Raw genomic sequence first — 18953 nt, 5'->3', positions numbered from 1 at the left:
CCCCCACTTTATTTCTTGTTTGAACCAAGTACTCCCTCCGTCCGGAATTACTTGTCATCATAATGGATGTGTCTAGAGCTAAAATACATCTAGATACATCCATTTCAATGACAAGTATTTTCGGACAGAGGGAGTACAAGATTCGACTCCATGAAGTAGCTTTACCTCTAACAATAGAAGGAAAAAAATATGTGACGTTGGACCATCCGATCGAGAGGGGCTGGGAGGTAGAAAATGATGCACATGCAGCGACGTAGCGAGCTGGGGAAGTAGAGCTAAGGCGGTTTCAAATGAAGATATACCTGAAGGTCGTCGAGATGTGGATAGGTGGGCGGCGGGAGGCCGGATCCGCCCACAGGCAACGACGAAGGGATCAGAGGACCTCCCGCGCCGGTGCTCGGCCAGAGATAACGGTGCGGCCGGCAGTGGGTCTCCTCCCTCGCTGTCGACGACGGCCTAAATGCTGCCCCTCCTCCCCTTCACTGGCGGAGGGGGATATGTCCGGATCTGGAACCAGCGGTGAGGATAGAAAGCCAGTGTTTTTTGAAGGGAGAAAGACAGTGTTACTACCCCTATCTTGTTTAAATCTGGAGAGGATGAGAGTGTGTGAATAGAGCAACCGTAGCAAGCAAGCGCGGAGGCTCCGGCCTATATATACGTAGTGAGAAACCCTAGCAAGCAAGAAACCCCTATCTTCGTCAACTCGTACAAGACCGAGAAATTTGATTACTACAACGCCCTCTCCCTCGCGGACTGAGCTCTGGTGCCTTAACTGCACCTGCCTTTGGCTGCATGACAGGAGGGCCAACCACCTGTTGGGCCCACCTGTCATGGATGCAAAGGCAGGAGCAGTAAGTTGAAGCTTTCGCTATCCCTCCCGCACGAGGTGGACGGACATGCAGTAGTGGATTCGATACTGTAGAAGTAGGAGTAACATCATTATTGTTCGTCTTCTCGAAGAGGCGAAGAGCCAAGCGCAACCCGAACGTGGCAGTTGCGAACGCTTGCGTGGTGCGGTTCCTTGGAGTACTAGCCAGGCTCTTGCATGAGAAAAATTGCTATTTTTTAACACTTAAACTCCAGTATCCATTGGTTGATACTCATTCTGCATAGGTCCACGCGCTTAGCACCGTTTCCTCCTGGGGTCACCAATGTTTATTTGCTAATTAATAGCATTGCATGCAATGAACTAGCCATTGCAAGTCATTAAAAGCATGCACACCTCTCATCTCTTATTGGTTGATATGTCAAGAAACAAGAAATAAGGTAGAAGTTAATGCACCGCGCCTAAGTGTTTTGAGACTATTTGGTTTTCGTAAGATGACTTACACACCTAGACGGAGGGAGTAGTATAGCCCTGTAGACCGGAAAGGAGTATTTGCCTTTCTAGAGATTTCAACAAGTGACTAGACTACACCGTGTGCAGTACTCCCTCCCTTCTAGTTTATAGGGCTCAAATCTCAAATCTCATGAACCAAGGCATTTTGCGATTGGAGGAATGTATCTCGTACTTTACAAAACTACCCTAATTAAACTCATGCATTAATTATGTAGTTCTCTCGTTTTCCTCTCCACCTTGGTCGCGGTGCACAATATTGAGCACTCCTATATGACTAGCCGCTCTATCTACATGCGGGACATTTCAAAGCATCCGGGCCCGCGTGCCATCCACCAAATCACAGCGAGCTGCTACAGTCAAGACTCACATGTAACCCCGGTGTGGCCGTCATGACCCGTCATATCACAAAACCCACACCTTTACCAGCAGTGGTAAGGTGGCCTCCAAGTTGGACTGGACGAAGCAACCATCATTTCACTGGAACGCTCGTTCAAGCCCTTTCTTCCCTTTCTTGAAGAAAACCTCACTCCAGGCTACTCACTTCTGCCATTTTTCTTCTGTACCGACAAAGGAAAGGTGGGCGAATCAGTTATGCTGCTATATTTTCATTCCAAGAATCTTCTTTTTGTGAAGCACCGACCGATTCTCACATCCTATTCTTTTCCCGTTTTCATTGCGATTGTGGTTTCCTTTCGATTGCTTTTTGTTTGTCAGTTCATTGATGGATCCTGGAGCACTAGGCAAAGAGTTGCCGGCGGACAACCCACTGGAGACAGCGATCTCCAGGAAGTGAGCACCGACCAACGAGTTGACCATGTTGGCGGGCCAACCCATGGAGACGAAGAACTCCAAGAAACAAGCATTGGCCAAAGAGTTGAGGACGTTGGCGGACGAACTCCTCAAAGGAAGTTGGAAGAACAACAAGGGCCCCACCGTGCCTACCCCAGGAACTCTGATTGCCACCTATGTGAGGCTCAAGACCGAGTTTGAGGAGATAGTCGCCGCTGAGAAGCAGTATTCCCCTGGCAAGGTGATGGCCCCCATCGAGGACGAGGAGATGGCCGCCGGAGGGATGAGATCCCCCGATGAGCTGCACAAGGTAAAAAATAATGGGTTATTACCATAGTTGTGGTTTTTGATTATTTGCAATGTGCTTGCTAATATGTTAGGGTTGTGCAGGTGCCGGTGGACGTCCTTGATGATTCCGATGTCGTGGCCCGTCCTATTGGCATCGCCCCGGAGATCGATTCCGATGCCGCTGTCCATCCTGTGGACATCGCCCCAGAGATCGATTCCGATGTCGCGGTCAGTCCTACGGACATCGCCCCAAAAATCGATTCCCATGCCGCTGTCCGTGCGGTGGTCATTTCCCGAGAGATCGATGACAAGAAATAGTTGGTCGCGCTAATCCTTCAGGGTAGTTTGCATTACCTTGTGTTTAATTACCAGAAAGACGCGTGTTATCAAACCATCTTAGGGCTAGTGCACTGTCTTGTGTGGGCGGATCTTGCTACTTTTGTTTGATAGTGAATCATGCGATGAATCATGCGAACCCTCTCTGAGTTATGGAAACAGATGTATCCTCACCAGCTTTTGATGTAATATATGGCATGATTATATGTAAGTTTGAACTGTTTATCATATTAGCAGGGCTTGTTTGATGATTCTTGGTGTTAGTAGGCTAGCTACTGTGCGAGCTATAGTACTTGCAAAACACTCACCGAAGAGAAACGTTGGGGCTGATGAGCTCGTGGTACGCTTATACTTATCCCTTGTCGATCGACCAATAGCCCTAGCTCCTAAAATTGTAGGCTTAGCGATCGATGACCTAGGCGGGCTAGTTTGGCCTAGTGGGTTTCAGTGATATGACGTGCAACACAAAATCATAGCAGTGTAGAGACGTACTCCCTCCGTTGCAAAATAGATGACCTAGGCGGGCTTGTTTGCGCTAGTGGGTTTCAGTGATATGACGTGGTACAGTGTCATCCAGTCTTCGTGTGTGGTAGCAGTATTGCGGGTACAGTAAGTTTTCTTGAAGAAGCCGAATTCAACGAAGTCATGATGGTTCCTTCGTCCGAACAACTTATAGTGGGAAAGGTTGGGCCTGCGATACGACCGGGGTAGACCAGGATAATTTTGTGCATGGCAGGTAGACCAGGATGGTCGACGTCCCACATGTCAGTGAATGAAAGTATTCTTTCCGATATAGAGGACGAGCAACGAGTATTCATTGTTTATTTTTGATGAAAGCTATTGTCTGCAGTGTTACAACGGAGGAGTGTGAAACACGGCAGCCCAGTGAACTTGGCATGTGCACCACTCCCTCCTTCCTCATGTAATGCCCAGGTTACAGCTTTTTCTCACTTTCTCTCTATCTATTTCCTCTCAAATGTTTTTTACCTTTCTTTTTTAAGACACAATTATTTTTATGCCTTTTTTTAGAATTATTTTTTTATACCTAGGAGCACGTGTAGAGACGGGCTCTTGCAGAGCCCACCCCTTGACTTTGTCAATGCCTCTCTCTCCTCCACATAAGGAGTACTACTTGCTATGCATGCATGCGGCGGGAAGCTGGCGTCTTGAGGGGCCAGGGCGGTGAGAGCGGGCTCCGGAAGCGGTCCGCACTCTAGCATAATTTTGGTTTTTACAGTATTTCTTTCTCCATTGACAGGTAGGCCCGCGTAGATAGATAAAGAACACGAGCTGATGAGGCGCATGCGGACTATTTGACTGGTCAACCAGACAAATACGGAGCTATACGCTAAGCCAATGACCGTATAATCACCATATCTCATATACAATGATCAAAGTGAGCTATCAAGACAAGTTCGATGACCGCCAATGCATTTTACTCGGTAATAAATGACCAGGATTGAAGGGGAATCCAAATTTGCTTCATCTTCTGTCCTTGAGCTCTTGACAAACCAATGCACTATACGGTTGTCCGGCCACTCCACCCCAGAGCTCTCACCAAGCGTCGTTCATGCCACCACGCCACACACTAATTGGTAAGGCAGCGATGGCATCCCGCCGCACCGAGTTCCTCGCCGCCCACGACCGCACACAAAATGGTAGGGAAGCAATGGCATCCCGCCGTGCCGAGTTCATCGCCGCTCATGACTTCACAACTATGTGGGAGGAATTTGAAGATGCCAAGGCCGAATGGGCGGTAGAGCAAGAGGCGGCCAAAGCCACACAGAGGGAGCGGAAAAGTCAAAAAGCACTCAAGAAAAGAGAGGCCCGCCGCCGCAAGAAAGAAAAGGACGCACGCGCTGCTGCGGAGAGGTCGGGGGAGATCCAAGCACGGTGGGGTGTCGCCGACAAATCCGGGAAGGAGAACGACGACGTCTGGCCAGCATGTGAGAAGTAGTAGTACTAGTAGTTAGTGTGTGTGTGTGTCTGAGTACGAGCATGTACAAGTACTACTAGTTACTACTGTAGTTTTTAGAGCAAATTACCAGTACATTAGCGTAGACTAAATGGAAAAATTCCTATCCTAAGCATCAAATGGCATCTCTTTCTCTATAGGAATTGAGATGCATGTCATCTCACTTCCTATGATTTTCATATTCCTATCCTATGAACGAAAGGAGGCCTCTGTTGGAGTAACTACTATAGCTAGCAGTACTGCTGGTATAGTAGTTTTCTTCAAGAAGCGGAATTCAATGAAGTCATGATGGTTCATTCGTCCAAGCAACTTCAAAGTGGGAAGTGGGCATGTGATTTGACGGCTCATTAGTCATTGTTACTTCGGCGCGACGACCTGGGTGACTCCCTTGGAGTTCTGCGTGCATGGTAAGTGGACTAGGATGGTCGACGTCCCACATGTTGGCGAACAGAAGTATTCTTTCCGATATCGAGGAGCAAGGAAACCGCGTGGTATAGTATCACTGCTGATTGGTTCACAAAAAATAGTATCACTGCCGATTTATAATTATTTTTTATTTCTGATGAATGCTAGTGTTTCAACTCTTACGACGAAGGGTGCCAAACACGGCACGTGCTGGATGTCCCACACGTCAGCGAAAGGAGTGGGACATGAACAGCGTGGTAGAGCCCAGCATAAAAAAACAGCGTGGTAGAGCGTCTCCACTTCTTCCACTTCTGGGTCGGAGACCACACGTAGTAGTACTTAGTGGTATGAACGATACAAAGTGCGACCTGGAGACAAAGACACGTCTAGTTGGAAGGTCTCGGGGCATACACGTAAACAAATATAAAAGTTAATATGTGCCTCCAACTAATATAGTAGTAGTAGAGTACATAGGCACGTACTCCATAACATCACCGTGCATTGCACGTACAACATTTAGTGGTAATACGTAGTAAGAGACAAATGCCGCCCAAGAGTTCCCTTCTCGACCTACTTTTGGGTGTTTGGTAGAGTGTATGGAGGGTGCATGAGTCCACACTAGTTTAGCACAAATACACTAGAAGCATGCATGAAGAGAGCATGCATGAAGAGAGCATGCATGAAGAGGGGTGTTGAGTTGAGCATGCATGAAGAGGGAACAACTATGCTGAGACGAGACCACAACCAAACACACCCTATATGCCACGCATGTTCATACCATTAATTTGTGCCTTTCTACTTCACTTACTGCGCTACATTACTCAGGTTCGTACGTCCACTCCTGGGTACATGTTCGTCTCGTAGTTCCAGTCCCACGTGTTCTTCATATAGATGGAACGATCCTTGCATAACACGTGCACCTTGATGCTAGATGTCTCGCGTGTTGGAAAAAGGATGAACAAAGCGCACGTAAAAAAATAGAGTGGAAGAACATAGATTCCGGACGACCGAGAAGGAGCAAGGAACCTCGTGGTGGAGCGTCTGCACTCATAATATTTAATATTATTCAGCGATATAAAATTAACCAATCATCTCCACAGTGGACTGGAAGAGTAGGAAACACGGCAGCCCAGTGTAGTATCATACTAGTACATGGCTAACCCACGCTATCACCATATTTCTTTGCTTCCGTGCGACACCTATCTCTAGTAATCCAGCAGCATGTATCGCTTCTCCCTCCTCATCTCTATCAAAGTGCAGCGGGCTGGCGTTCCTGTCATCTATTGAGGTCGGTTAACTATCACATGTTAGCGACATTCCAAGAGCATTCTAAAAAAAATTCCTTTCACGTTCCGTTTTCAAAAAGAAAAAAAATCCTTTCACGTACGAATTTTCCTGTATGCTTTGAGTAACTTGCATGTCCTATACTGCTCCTGTTTGATACTCTAACTTAGCTAGAGGTTAGACTAACTCATGACTAACCCTGAACTAACTGTAGCCAAAGAGGTGTTTGGGTGACAGGGTTAGATTGACAGGGTTAGATCTCCAGTTAGCACCTCTTGGGTGGGATAGTTTTTTTGGTGGGTTCGGTGCAACTTGCTCCAATTTAAACCCTCATGCTTGGATAGTTTAGGGCTATTTGATCCCCAACTAGCTCAAACCAACTCTAACCCATGGATCCAAACAGGGCCTATGGCCAGTCTCGACGCGGAGCAGTCGCGTGCACCAGGAAGCGGCGCTCTCTCGGCCGTCGCGCCACTTCAAAGCCGGTGCCAGTGAGAGGTCGCCTCCGCTCTGGCCGGGCATTAATGCGGCACTGACGCTCCAGGGCGACGCTGACCGTTTCATGCGGGAAGCGCGCGCTGGCAAGGGAGTATAGGTTTTGAACCGTTTCAGGTGTAGTACTGGTAGTTTGCAAAACTACTCAATTATTGCACTCAGTTTCCTAAGAAATTGTGGTAAAAACGTTACTCCACAGCCCGCTTCCCTTCTCCTTCCTCTTCCACCGCCCGCGCACGTCCGCGGGGAGCGACCGGTCAACCCTTATATAGGAGTGCTAGCACAAAAAGATGCATGCATGATCACTAAAATTTCCATATTAAAGCGCCGCTCCGGCGGGAGTATGGCGTATGTTGTTACCTTCGGCCGGCCCATGGATACCGGGCGACGGCGACCAGAGAAGAGGCGGCGGGAGGGGAATGAATGCAGCTACTGTTTGGGTTCGCCTTCTGGCTTAAATAAATGCGCAGCATCACGTGTACCCGCGGGTGCACAAATTGTAACATACGTGTCTGCTTAAGTGGGCGTCACGTAACTGGTGTGTGTGTGAGAGAGATTCTGAGAGATAGAGTGCGTGTGTGCGACTCTACTCTTCGGACATGTACTCAACCTTTTGCATCGGGATATAAGTATAATGGTATTTACTTTAGCTAGTGATTTACGTGGCCATGTTAACGTGGTTGTGTCAAAAAAATGTCACTTCCTGCTCGTGATTTGCGTTATATAATTACAAGCAAGATTCTCGTGCATTGCACGGAACATCAATATGCATTTTTTTTACAGAACACCTGTTGTGATTGACCCATGTAGGAGTAATCCCATGTGTAAAAACTAATGATATCTCAAGAATTTTATCGAAAAACTGGTATCTCGAGAATGTCATCGAAAAAATGAAAGATGAGAGATAAGGCGAGGAGGAGTGGAGCGTGGTGGTGACTTGTGGTCGGAATGGGCAGAGGCATGGGGATGGACGGCGCCGGCAGGCGGCAGCGGCCACCATGCATGCTAGATTGTTCCAGAGACTTATTCCATTTTTAGTTACTGAGCAATGAGGTTGCGGGAGATAATGATTTGGAGAGAGGTGCCTGTATCTTTTGTAAAATTATCATAGTTTGCTTTCTATCCTCAGATATAGATCATACGGTATGTATTACAAGATGGCAGGCACACCATCACCACCAACTCGTTTTTTTATAAGGGTACAGATGATAAGTTTTCGGACTACTAAAGTAAAGTGGAATTTGTCCATGTTATGCAAGTAAATAAAGGTGATTGTTTATCATACGGGTAAGGTTGGATGAAGGGTGGTAGGAACAAATGCTCCGCCTAGAGCATGTGTGTGTGAGATGGAGTCTTAGTGTGTGTTTGTGGGGTGTGTGTGTGTGTGAGAGAGAAAGATGGAGTCTTAGTTTTTGTGTGTGTGAGAGAGGGAGAGAGATGGAGTCTTAGTGTGTGTGTGTGTTGGGGGGGGGTGCGTGCGTGTGTGTGTGTGTGTCGCGGGGTCCACTGTGGCGGATGTAATTTAAGTGTGCATGGCTTTCATCATAGAGAGGTGATGTGTATGGCAGAGGCCACCAACGATGGGGTGCGAGAGAGAAAATGCCCGTAGAGAGGGAAGAGAAGGTGTGTGCTGTTGGAAATATGCCCTAGAGGCAATAATAAAATGATTATTATATTTCCTTGTTCATGATAATTGTCTATTATTCATGCTATAATTGTATTATCCAGAAATCGTAATACATGTGTGAATACATAGACCACAACACGTCCCTAGTGAGCCTCTAGTTGACTAGCTCGTTGATCAAAGGATAGTCATGGTTTCCTGACTATGGACATTAGATGTCATTGATAACGGGATCACATCATTAGGAGAATGATGTGATGGACAAGACCCAATCCTAAGCCTAGCACAAAGATCGTGTAGTTCGTATGCTAAAGCTTTTCTTATGTCAAGTATCATTTCCTTAGACCATGAGATTGTGCAACTCCCGGATACCGTAGGAGTGCCTTGGGTGTGCCAAACATCACAACGTAACTGGGTGACTATAAAGGTACATTACAGGTATCTCCGAAAGTGTCTGTTGGGTTGGCACGAATCGAGACTGGGATTTGTCACTCCGTATGACGGAGAGGTATCTCTGGGCCCACTTGGTAATGCATCATCATAATGAGCTCAATGTGATCAAGTGGTTGATCACGGGATCATGCATTACGGTACGAGTAAAGTGACTTGCCGGTAACGAGATTGAACAAGGTATTGGGATACCGACGATCGAGTCTCGGGCAAGTAACGTACCGATTGACAAAGGGAATTGAATACGGGATTTATTAAGTCCTCGACATCGTGGTTCATCCGATGAGATCATCGAGGAGCATGTGGGAGCCAACATGGGTATCCAGATCCCGCTGTTGGTTATTGACCGGAGAGGTGTCTCGGTCATGTCTGCGTGTCTCCCGAACCCGTAGGGTCTACACACTTAAGGTTCGGTGACGCTAGGGTTGTCGAGATATTAGTATGTAGTAACCCGAAAGTTGTTCGGAGTCCCGTATGAGATCCTGGACGTCACGAGGAGTTCCAGAATGGTCCGGAGGTAAAGATTTATATATAGGAAGTCCAGTTTCAGCCAGCGGGAAGGTTTTGGGGGTTACCGGTATTGTACTGGGACCACCGGAAGGGTCCCGGGGGTCCACCGGATGGGGCCACCTATCCCGGAGGGCCCCATGGGCTGAAGTGGCATCGGAACCAGACCATGATGGGCTGGTGCGCCCCACCCAAGGGCCCAAGGCGCCTAGGGTTGGAAACCCTAGGGGGCCGTTGCCCCCCGAGGGGGCATGCGCCCCCCTGGTTGGAAACCCTAAGGGGGCCGTTGCCCCCCCTTTTAGATGAGATCTCCAAGGGGGCATGCCCCCCTAGCCCCTATATATAGTGGAAGGGAGGGAGGGCAACCGTACCTTGCTCTTGGCGCCTCCCTCTCCCTCCGTAACACCTCTCCTCCCCGCTTGTGGTTGGCGAAGCCCTGCCGGGATCCTGCTGCATCCACCACCACGCCGTCGTGCTGCTGGATCTTCATCAAACTCTCCTTCCCCCTTGCTGGATCAAGAAGGAGGAGACGTCTTCCCAACCGTACGTGTGTTGAACGCGGAGGTGCTGTCCGTTCGGCACTTGGTCATCAGTGATTTGGATCACGGCGAGTACGACTCCATCATCCCCGTTCACTTGAACGCTTCTGCTCGCGATCTACAAGGGTATGTAGATGCACTCCTATTCCCCTCGTTGCTAGAATACTCCATAGATTGATCTTGGTGATGCGTAGAATTTTTTTAATTTCTGCTACGATCCCCAACAGTGGCATCATGAGCTAGGTCTATGCGTAGTTACTATGCACGAGTAGAACACAAAGTAGTTGTGGGCGTCGATATTGCCAATTATCTTGCCGTTACTAGTCTTATCTTGATTCAGCGGTATTGTGGGATGAAGCGGCCCGGACCAACCTTACACGTACGCTTACGTGAGACCGGTTCCACCGACTGACATGCACTAGTTGCATAAGGTGGCTAGCGGGTGTCTGTCTCTCCCACTTTAGTCGGATCAGATTCGATGAACAGGGTCCTTATGAAGGGTAAATAGAAATTGGCAATTCATGTTGTGGTTTTGGCGTAGGTAAGAAACGTTCTTTCTAGAAACCTATAGAAGCCACGTAAAAACTTGCAACAACAATTAGAGCACGTCTAACTTGTTTTTGCAGCAAGTGTTTTGTGATGTGATATGGCCAAAGGTTGTGATGAATGATGAATGATATATGTGATGTATGAGATTGATCATGTTCTTGTAATAGGAATCATGACTTGCATGTCGATGAGTATGACAACCGGCAGGAGCCATAAGAGTTGTCTTTATTTATTTATGACCCATGTGTCAACATAAACGTCATGTAATTACTTTACTTTATTGCTAAAGCGTTGGCCATAGTAGTAGAAGTAATAGATGACGAGACAACTTCAAGAAGACACGATGATGGAGATCATGGTGTCATGCCGGTGACAACGATGATCATGGAGCCCCGAAGATGGAGATCGAAGGAGCAAATGATATTGGCCATATCATGTCACTATTTGATTGCATGTGATGTTTATCATGTTTTACATCTTATTTGCTTAGAACGACGGTGTCGGGTGGTAGGTGCGACATATGCCAACGGGTGGCATATCATTGTGGGAGCCAATAAGACGTCGCCGGTGCCTGGAAGCGGGATGAGGCGAAGACATGCAAGCCGGCGAATCTTACCTAGCTTCGGGCCTCTCCGTGGAGATAACACCCCTACTGCTGCTCTGCGGGGTCTCCGCATGATCACTAGACGAACAAGTAGCTACACGATGCTCCGTGAGTTGTTCGGCGAGAGGAGGAAGAAGGGCACTGCTCGCTCTCTTCTCCTCCCTGGGTGGTGTCTAAAACTAGCAGGGATCATCCCTTTGCATGGGTGTCCCGGGGGGTTTATATAGGCCTACCCCCCGGGGATACAATGGTAATCCGGCTGGGCATGGGGCCTAGCCGTCTGTGTCTACACTCGCCGGCTTCTGCGCCGGCCGCTGGGGCCCACCGGCTGGTGGGTCCCGCCGGCTGCCGGCTCCTTGGTCGACAGGCAGGCCCCACTGTCCAGGGCCTTGTCGGCGGCTGGTTACTGTTTCTCAATCCTGGTGACGAGGGCTTCACCGAGGCGGGCGTGGCTACAGTGCCGCCGTCCGGCGGGTGATCGATGTGGCCTCACCGCGTCTTGTCTCCTTAATGGGACGTCTCCTCCAAGGGAGATGGCAAGCCGGCTGTGGAGAGCCGGCTCTGTCTTGGGCCGACTGGGGGAGGCCTGGCCGCCTTCGGGTGTCTCTCTGCTTGAAGGGGCCCGCCGCCCGTGGGCCGCGCTGGCAGCCCGTCGTGGATGACATCAGGGTCAACATGGCAACAGTGCCGCGCCGGACGGGTCATGGCCACCCGTACGGCGCACTGTGCCAGGCGTGCTCCGGGATTCGGGGGTGGCAGGTTTTACTGTAGCCACGCCCCGTCACATCGCCGTTATGTGGATGCAGACTTCGAGGGTACGATCTTGACCGCTTTGTGGGAGCCGGCTTCTTGGAGTCGGCCTTCTCGTGGCCGGCTTCTCGGAGCCGGCCCTCCCGCGGCTTTCTTCATGAGGGCTAAAGTCGGGTCGCCTTCCGATAGCCGGCCTGGGAGACAGCCGGCAAGGGGAAGGCGGCCCCATGTCTTGGATTCTTGAGGGCCGGATCGGCTCGTAATTTTTTCAGAAAGGCCAGGGGAGCCGGCTAGGCTACCCATGGTTATTTACTCCGACAGTAGTCCCCGAAGCTGACCGAGCTTCGAGGCTGACAAAAGGACGAAAAGCTCGGTCAGCTTCCTATCCAGAGGGGCCGGCTATGCTTGTGCGCGTCGTCTTCGGGAGGCCCCGTTTCTCGTTGGCGGGAACGCGGGTCGGCCTGCGAGCTGACCGCACGCCATCCCGCGGGCCACGTGGCAAGGAGATCCTGTCAGTGCACGCGCGCGACGGGACGCCGCCGCAGGCCCGGGCCCGCCACTCCTAGGCCTCGGCCCGAGCATGGATCTTCTGCGGCCCACGCGGACCGCTCGCCTTCCCGCGGTGGCTTTATTACGCCATTAGGGCGCAATAATCGCGGGACGTGGGGGAGTGGGCGCAGTTGATCCCCACGTTCCCCCACGCCGCGCCTCCTCAGCTCCGCCGCGCGGGTCTATAAGTCGGGGGAGGAGGGGGAGCGGCAGAGGCTCGCACGCTCTCCCTCGCTCCGCCCCTTCTCGCCTTCCTTCTTCTTCTTTCCGCCGCCGCAGCAATCCTTTGCCGCGCCGTTCCGCCGTCGGACCTCTCAGTTCCTTTGGTCCCGCCGTAGCGGGGTCGTGCGCGTCACCGTAGCGGGCGAGCGGATTCCTTCGAGCCTTCCTTGAATTCTACCACCTCCAGCCGCATCACCTCACGCCCAACGCGGTGATGCTATTGTCGGCTTTCGTCACCCTGTGCGAGGGCTTTCTTGGGGTTCTCCCCACGCTCGAGCTCTGGGGGGAATTCTTCCAGAGCAAGCTCGGCACCATCGTCGCGGGCGTGCCCGCCCCCTGTGGGGCCTTCATTGCCATGAGGCGGGCGAGCGAGAACAATCCGTTCCCGCCCATCCCGCTGATCCAGTCGGTGAAGCTCTGGCAGAAGTCCTACTTTTACGTGAGGAACGTCGCCCCGCAAGGCGACTACGTCAACTTGCCGGCTTACGTAGCCGTCCCGCCGGCTGGGAGGCAACCTTCGTGGAGCTACCGGGCCAGGTCGCTGTCTCAGGCCGGGAACGCAGTCGTCTCCCGGCTCCGGGTGATGATCCAGTCGGAGGGCCTGACTGGAGCCGACTTGGTGGCCGCCTTCGTGGAGCGCCAGGTACTTCCGCTCCAAGGCCGGCCTCACATGATTTGCCAGATGAGCGGCCACTTCGACCCATGCCTACTGAGCACCAGGGAGATGCCTCATGCAGAGGTGTCTTACATGGTGAACTACATCTCCAACTGCAAGCTTGCCGAGGACTGGCGATACGGCAAGGAGCCGTATTCTCGCGCCAACCCTCCGCCTGCCGTAAGTTTTTCTTCTTTTCTTCCTTTTTGTAGCCGGCCTCATGATAGCCGACCCTTGATTAGTTGGTTTGATTTTAGCAGAACCCTCTTCTTCCGCCAACAGCCGGGGCCACAGGGGTAGATCGCCAACTCCTCCCCGACCGCACGGTGGACGACGCCGACGATCCGGACCTGGGAGCGGCCGCCATGGAAGACGCCATCATGGGGGAAGGCGATAAGGCCGGAGGCGCGGGGCTCGAGGCCGGCTTCGAGGACTGGCCGGACGACGACGAGGTCGAAGCCGCCCCGCACCGCCAGCCGGCGCTTGATCATCAAGGCAGGGGCCCGTCTGCCGCGCCGGGTGCCCGTGGCGGCACGCAGAAGCACCGGGCCGCGTCGACCTTCTTCGGCAGCCGGCCGAAGAAATCCAAGGCTTCTACGGCGGCGACCAAGCGGGATGAGGCGGCCGTGAAGGCGGCCCGCTTTCGCAAGGCGGTGAAACAGCCGCAGGCGATCTCGGCGCAAGTCGTCGAATGTGTTGCATATATTTTTTTGTTGTTGTCTTTTTCGACCGAAGCTCTTCTAAACCTTTCTTTGCTCGCTGGACAGGGCACCGCTTTCCCTTGAGCGGGGTCCTGGCGGCTCCATAGTCGGGCCGACTGGAGGGTCTTCAGGCTCCCGTCGCGTGGATCCCCGCGCCGACCTTAGGGAGGCCACGGAGCGGAACGCACGAGAGGCGCGGGAGGAGCGGGAGGCAGCGGAGCGAAGGACCGCCCAGGCGGCGAAGGAGCAGGCCGACGTGACGGCCAAGGCCTGGGCGGAGGCGGCAGCCGCGGAGACGGAGGCGGAGGCCTCGCACAACCAGCCTCCGCTGCTCGTCGTTCCCTTCCGCCCCGTGGCCCCCGACATTCCCGTGCCCCCGTCGGAGGAGGTCGACCAAGGCCCGCTGGTGATGGAGAGGAGGGAGGACCACGTGATCTTCGTGGAGGGGGCACCGCAGACGGGGCCGACTGTAGCAGGCCAAAGTGGCCAATCAGCCGCGGCGGAAGAGCAGCTGGCGGGGGGCGAGCCGGAGGCAGGAGCCGGCCTCGAGGTGCAGCCGACATTGCGCCGGCGCGCAGGGGGAGGCACCTCGGCGCCGGAGCCGCATCGAGCTGCGGGCGCCAGCTAGACGGCGGAGGCTCTGGAGGCGGCCAGCGTCAGCACGCCCGAGTGGACTCCCAGCGGGGGGACGGGTGAGTTGAACGCGGCGGCCCAGGAGGTCCGGAACCGGCTGCAAGCCCAAGCTGCCTCGCTGCAGTGATACACCCAAGAGTTCCTCGCGACGTGGGCCGTCATCCGGGTGAGTCTTCTGACCTTGGTTGTTTTGCTCTTTTGATTTCTTCCGTGGGGGCGCGTCAGCGCACCCACTGGGTGTAGTCCCCGAGTTCCGAGTTGGCGGCTGCGCAGGCGGCTTGGAACTTACTAGGTCTTGACAACTTAACTTATCGTCGCCTCCTGTATAATCTTCCAGGAGTATCATAACCTCCGCGCAGCCGCCTTCAACTCCCAGGCTCAGAAGCTGGGTCGGAGAACCGAGGACCTGACCAGCAGCCGGAGTGCGTGCTTTGTCTCGTTCATCTCCTGTGCGGGCGCGTCAGCGCACCCACTGGGTGTAGTCCCCGAGATTCGGGCCGACTTCTGAGCAGCCGGGTCGGATCTTCCTTTTTGACTTCTTCCTTATTAATTTTTCCTTTATCTTCATGCTTGCAGGAGCTAATGCCGACTTGAGGGGGCAACTCATCGGGGCCCAGGCCGCCCTTCGCGCCAAGGAAGCCGAGTACAACGCCTTGGTCCTAGAGCATGGACCGCCTGGCCAAGAAGTTGGCCGACCAGGAGGAGAGCCACAAGGCGGCCCTAAAGAAGGTGCAGGACAGCGAGGACGCCCTGAAGGCCGAGTTTGAGACCGAAGCGGCGGGCTGGGCTGAAGCGAAGCAGGCACTGAGCGAGGGCTTCAGTCGTATTGAGGATCTGATCGACGGTAAGCCGCCTTTTTCACTCCCTGCTTGCCCTTGATCCCTGATTTGTGTTCTGACTTGTGCTGCTTCTTGTTCTCTGTGCAGACTACTTTCCCGGCTACTCCGTCTTCGCCACCCAAACCATCGAGGCCCATCGCGAGGCGCGCCGGCAGGCGGGGGCTGAAATCGCGCCGGACGCGAGCCGGACGCTTGAGGAGCAACTCTTGGCGGTCCAAGCCCAGCTGCAGCCGGCTCACCGTATGCTCCGCCGCCTCCAGCGCGCCGGGGCGCAGGTGTTGGCCGCCCTCTGGCCAAGCGAGACGATTCCCCGCACCCTGAGTCGGACTGTCGACTGGCTGGAGGTTGCGGTTGGCCGCTTCGAGGCCTGGAAGGCATCGGCAACCCGGCTTGGAGCTGGGCGGGCGCTGGAGTTCGTCCGAGCCTGGTATCCGGGGCTGAACCTGGACCAGCTGCGCACCTGGCGGCTGGAGGCCGACGAAGAGATGGAGGAGGTGCGGCCGGCTATCGCTCAGCGCGCTTCGACGATCGCCGAGTGTACTGACATCAGCATCTTCGCTCCTGAAATAAATGACGATGGCGTTGCCCAGCCGGAGGAGTGGTTCGGGCTGGACCCGGCAGCGGGTGAAGACTCGGCAGAGGAGATCGCCTCCAGCGATGAAGGCGAAGACGACGAAGGAGAGGAAGGCGAAGACGTTGAGCCGACTGGTGAAGCGGTCAGCCAGCCTCAGCCTGATCGTGCCTCCAGCAACGAGGCGCGTGCTAGCGCGCCCTCTGCGGGAGGCGGTGGTCATGCCGAGGTTCGCCAGCCGGCCACTCCTCCAGCCGGCACTGCCGTCTCCACCGACCTGCCCGACTCGCCAGTCGCTCCCTTGGCTTAATCTGCCGTCCTTGTTTTTTCCTGCTTGTTGCCTTTTGAACAATTTTATTAAACTTGCGCAGTTCCACCCACTGGGGTGTATTCGAACTATGTTGAATGCTGGCCTTTTGAAGGTCTTTTGTGTAAATATCATTGTGTGCGTGTTTGGTTTCCATTCGTGTATGCTTTTTATCCTTAGGCTGTTTCCTTTGCCGCCTTCCCCTTTTGGGAAGGCAAGTACTCGAGCTTTCTTAGATTGAAGCGAGGTGAATGGAAGCCGGCCGGCCGGCTACTCTGGTAGTCGGTCGGTGGTGGGAGAAAAACCGGCTTTTGTTATATTAGTCCGTTAATCCCTAGCCGTTTCTCGTGTGGGCGTCCTTTCCTGCCTTTAACTCTAGCCAGCCGGACAGCCGGTTCTTCGATCTGTGACTTTTGGCAAGAGAAGGCTTGGGAGCCGGCATACTACTTGTCTGACTATGGGTAGGGCTTCTAATATAACTGCAGGCGGCCAGTCCCCGGGCCGACTAGTCGAACCCGGTGCCGGACGGAAAAAGTGAATGTAATGACAAGGTCATAAGCATGATACTCTTCATCCATAGATAAAAGATGGCAGTCCCCGAGCTCTCCTCGGGGGGCCTATTGTCTCATACTAAATACAAAAGTTAGCGTGATACATACTGCATTTCAAGTGTAAAATCTTCGGAGGAGGTTGGCGTTCCATGGTCGTTCCGACTCCTTGCCGGAGTCGTCTTTCTTTCGTGCCTTCGGCTTCTGCGCGTCGATCAGGTAGTAGGAGTCGTTGCCTAAAGCTCTGCTGATGACGAAGGGGCCCTCCCAAGGGGCCGAGAGCTTGTGCTGGCCGGCTGTTCGCTGGATCAACCGGAGCACAAGATCACCCTCTTGGAAGGATCTTGGCTTGACCTTCCGGCTGCGGTAGCGGCGCAGGCCCTGCTGATAGATGGCGGACGGCTGAGGGCTAACAGCCGGCCTTCTTCCAGCAGGTCGATGCCGTCTTCCCATGCTTCCTTGGCCTCCGCTTCCGTGTACATGGTTACCCGAGGCGAGTCGAACTCGATGTCAGTTGGGATGACCGCCTCGGCACCATACACGAGGAAGAAAGGAGTGAAGCCGGTTGACTTGTTTGGGGTAGTGCACAGACTCCAGAGGACGGCCGGCAGCTCATCGAGCCAACAGCCGGCTGAACGCTCAAGTGGTACGACCAGTCGGGGCTTGATGCCGGAAAGGATGAGGCCGTTGGCTCGCTCGACCTGGCCGTTTGACTGCGGGTGGGCAACGGACGCTAAGTCCAACCGGATGCCTTGCGTCGCATAGAAACATGCCAAGGCTCCCTTGGCGAAATTCGTGCCATTGTCGGTGATGATGCTATGTGGCACGCCGTACCGAGTTGTTATATCTGCGATAAATGTCACGGCAGTCGGCACATTCAGCTTCTTGATCGCCTTTGCCTCAATCCACTTGGTGAATTTGTCCACGGCGACAAGCAGATGTGTCATGCCGCCGCGCGCCGTCTTGAATGGGCCCACCATGTCCAGTCCCCAAACGGCGAAGGGCCAAGTGAGGGGAATGGTCTTGAGTGCTGAAGCCGGCATGTGTTGCTTGGACCTGAAGAGTTGGCATCCTTTGCAATGTTTAACTAACCCCTTGGCGTCATCCAAAGCAGTCGGCCAAAAGAAACCATGGTGGAAGGCTTTGGCGACGAGTGATCTTGAGGCCGCATGGTGGCCGCATTCTCCTTGGTGGATGTCTCTGAGGATTGCAATGCCCTTCTCTTGCTCGACGCATCGCTGGAGGACTCCAGTGACACTGCGCTTGACGAGCTCTTTGTTGACGATTGTGTATGCTCCGGCTCGGCGTTGGACTTGTCTTGCCTCTGTTTCGTTAGCCGGCAGATCTTGGTTTATTAGGAAGTTGAGGATGGACTAAGCCCATGATGGAGCTGCGACTTCTTCTATTGCCAATGCGGCTACTGCGACCAGGGCGGGCGGGCTGGGTGGTGAAATGTTGGAGTCGGCCGTTGCCTGTTGTGTTGGTGCAGTCTCCGGGCCGACTACCGTAGTCCCCGAGCCGGGTGTGGCAGTCCCCGAGGTCGGGCGTAACTACGGAAGTCCCCGAGCCGCCTGCTGATACCCCCTGGCCGACTATCGAAGTCCCCAGGTCACCTGCTTGGTTCTTCGAGCCGGCTGCGTCGGGGTCAGGCGGCACGAAGATGGAATCGGACTCTGGAGACGGCTTGATAGACGGCTTGAGGAGGCGTTGTAGAGAGACACCGGTTGGTATTGCTTGCCGAGTGGAGCCTATTCGAGCCAGGGCATCAGCTGGCTCGTTGTCGGCTCGTGGTACGTGGAGGAACTCGCATCCTTCAAAATACCCACTGATCTGCTGAACGAGGAAGCGGTAGCTTGCCATATTTGCGTCCTTGGCATCCCAGTCGCCGGATGATTGCTGGACCACCAAGTCCGAGTCGCCATAACATAGGATCCGGCGAATGCCGAGTTCTTTGGCAAGCCGGAGCCTGTGTATGAGCGCCTCGTACTCGGCCA

Source organism: Triticum urartu, chromosome 2 (genome assembly GCF_003073215.2).
Source record: "Triticum urartu cultivar G1812 chromosome 2, Tu2.1, whole genome shotgun sequence".
Lineage (NCBI taxonomy): Eukaryota > Viridiplantae > Streptophyta > Magnoliopsida > Poales > Poaceae > Triticum > Triticum urartu.
Note: the sequence above shows the minus strand (reverse complement) of the source record.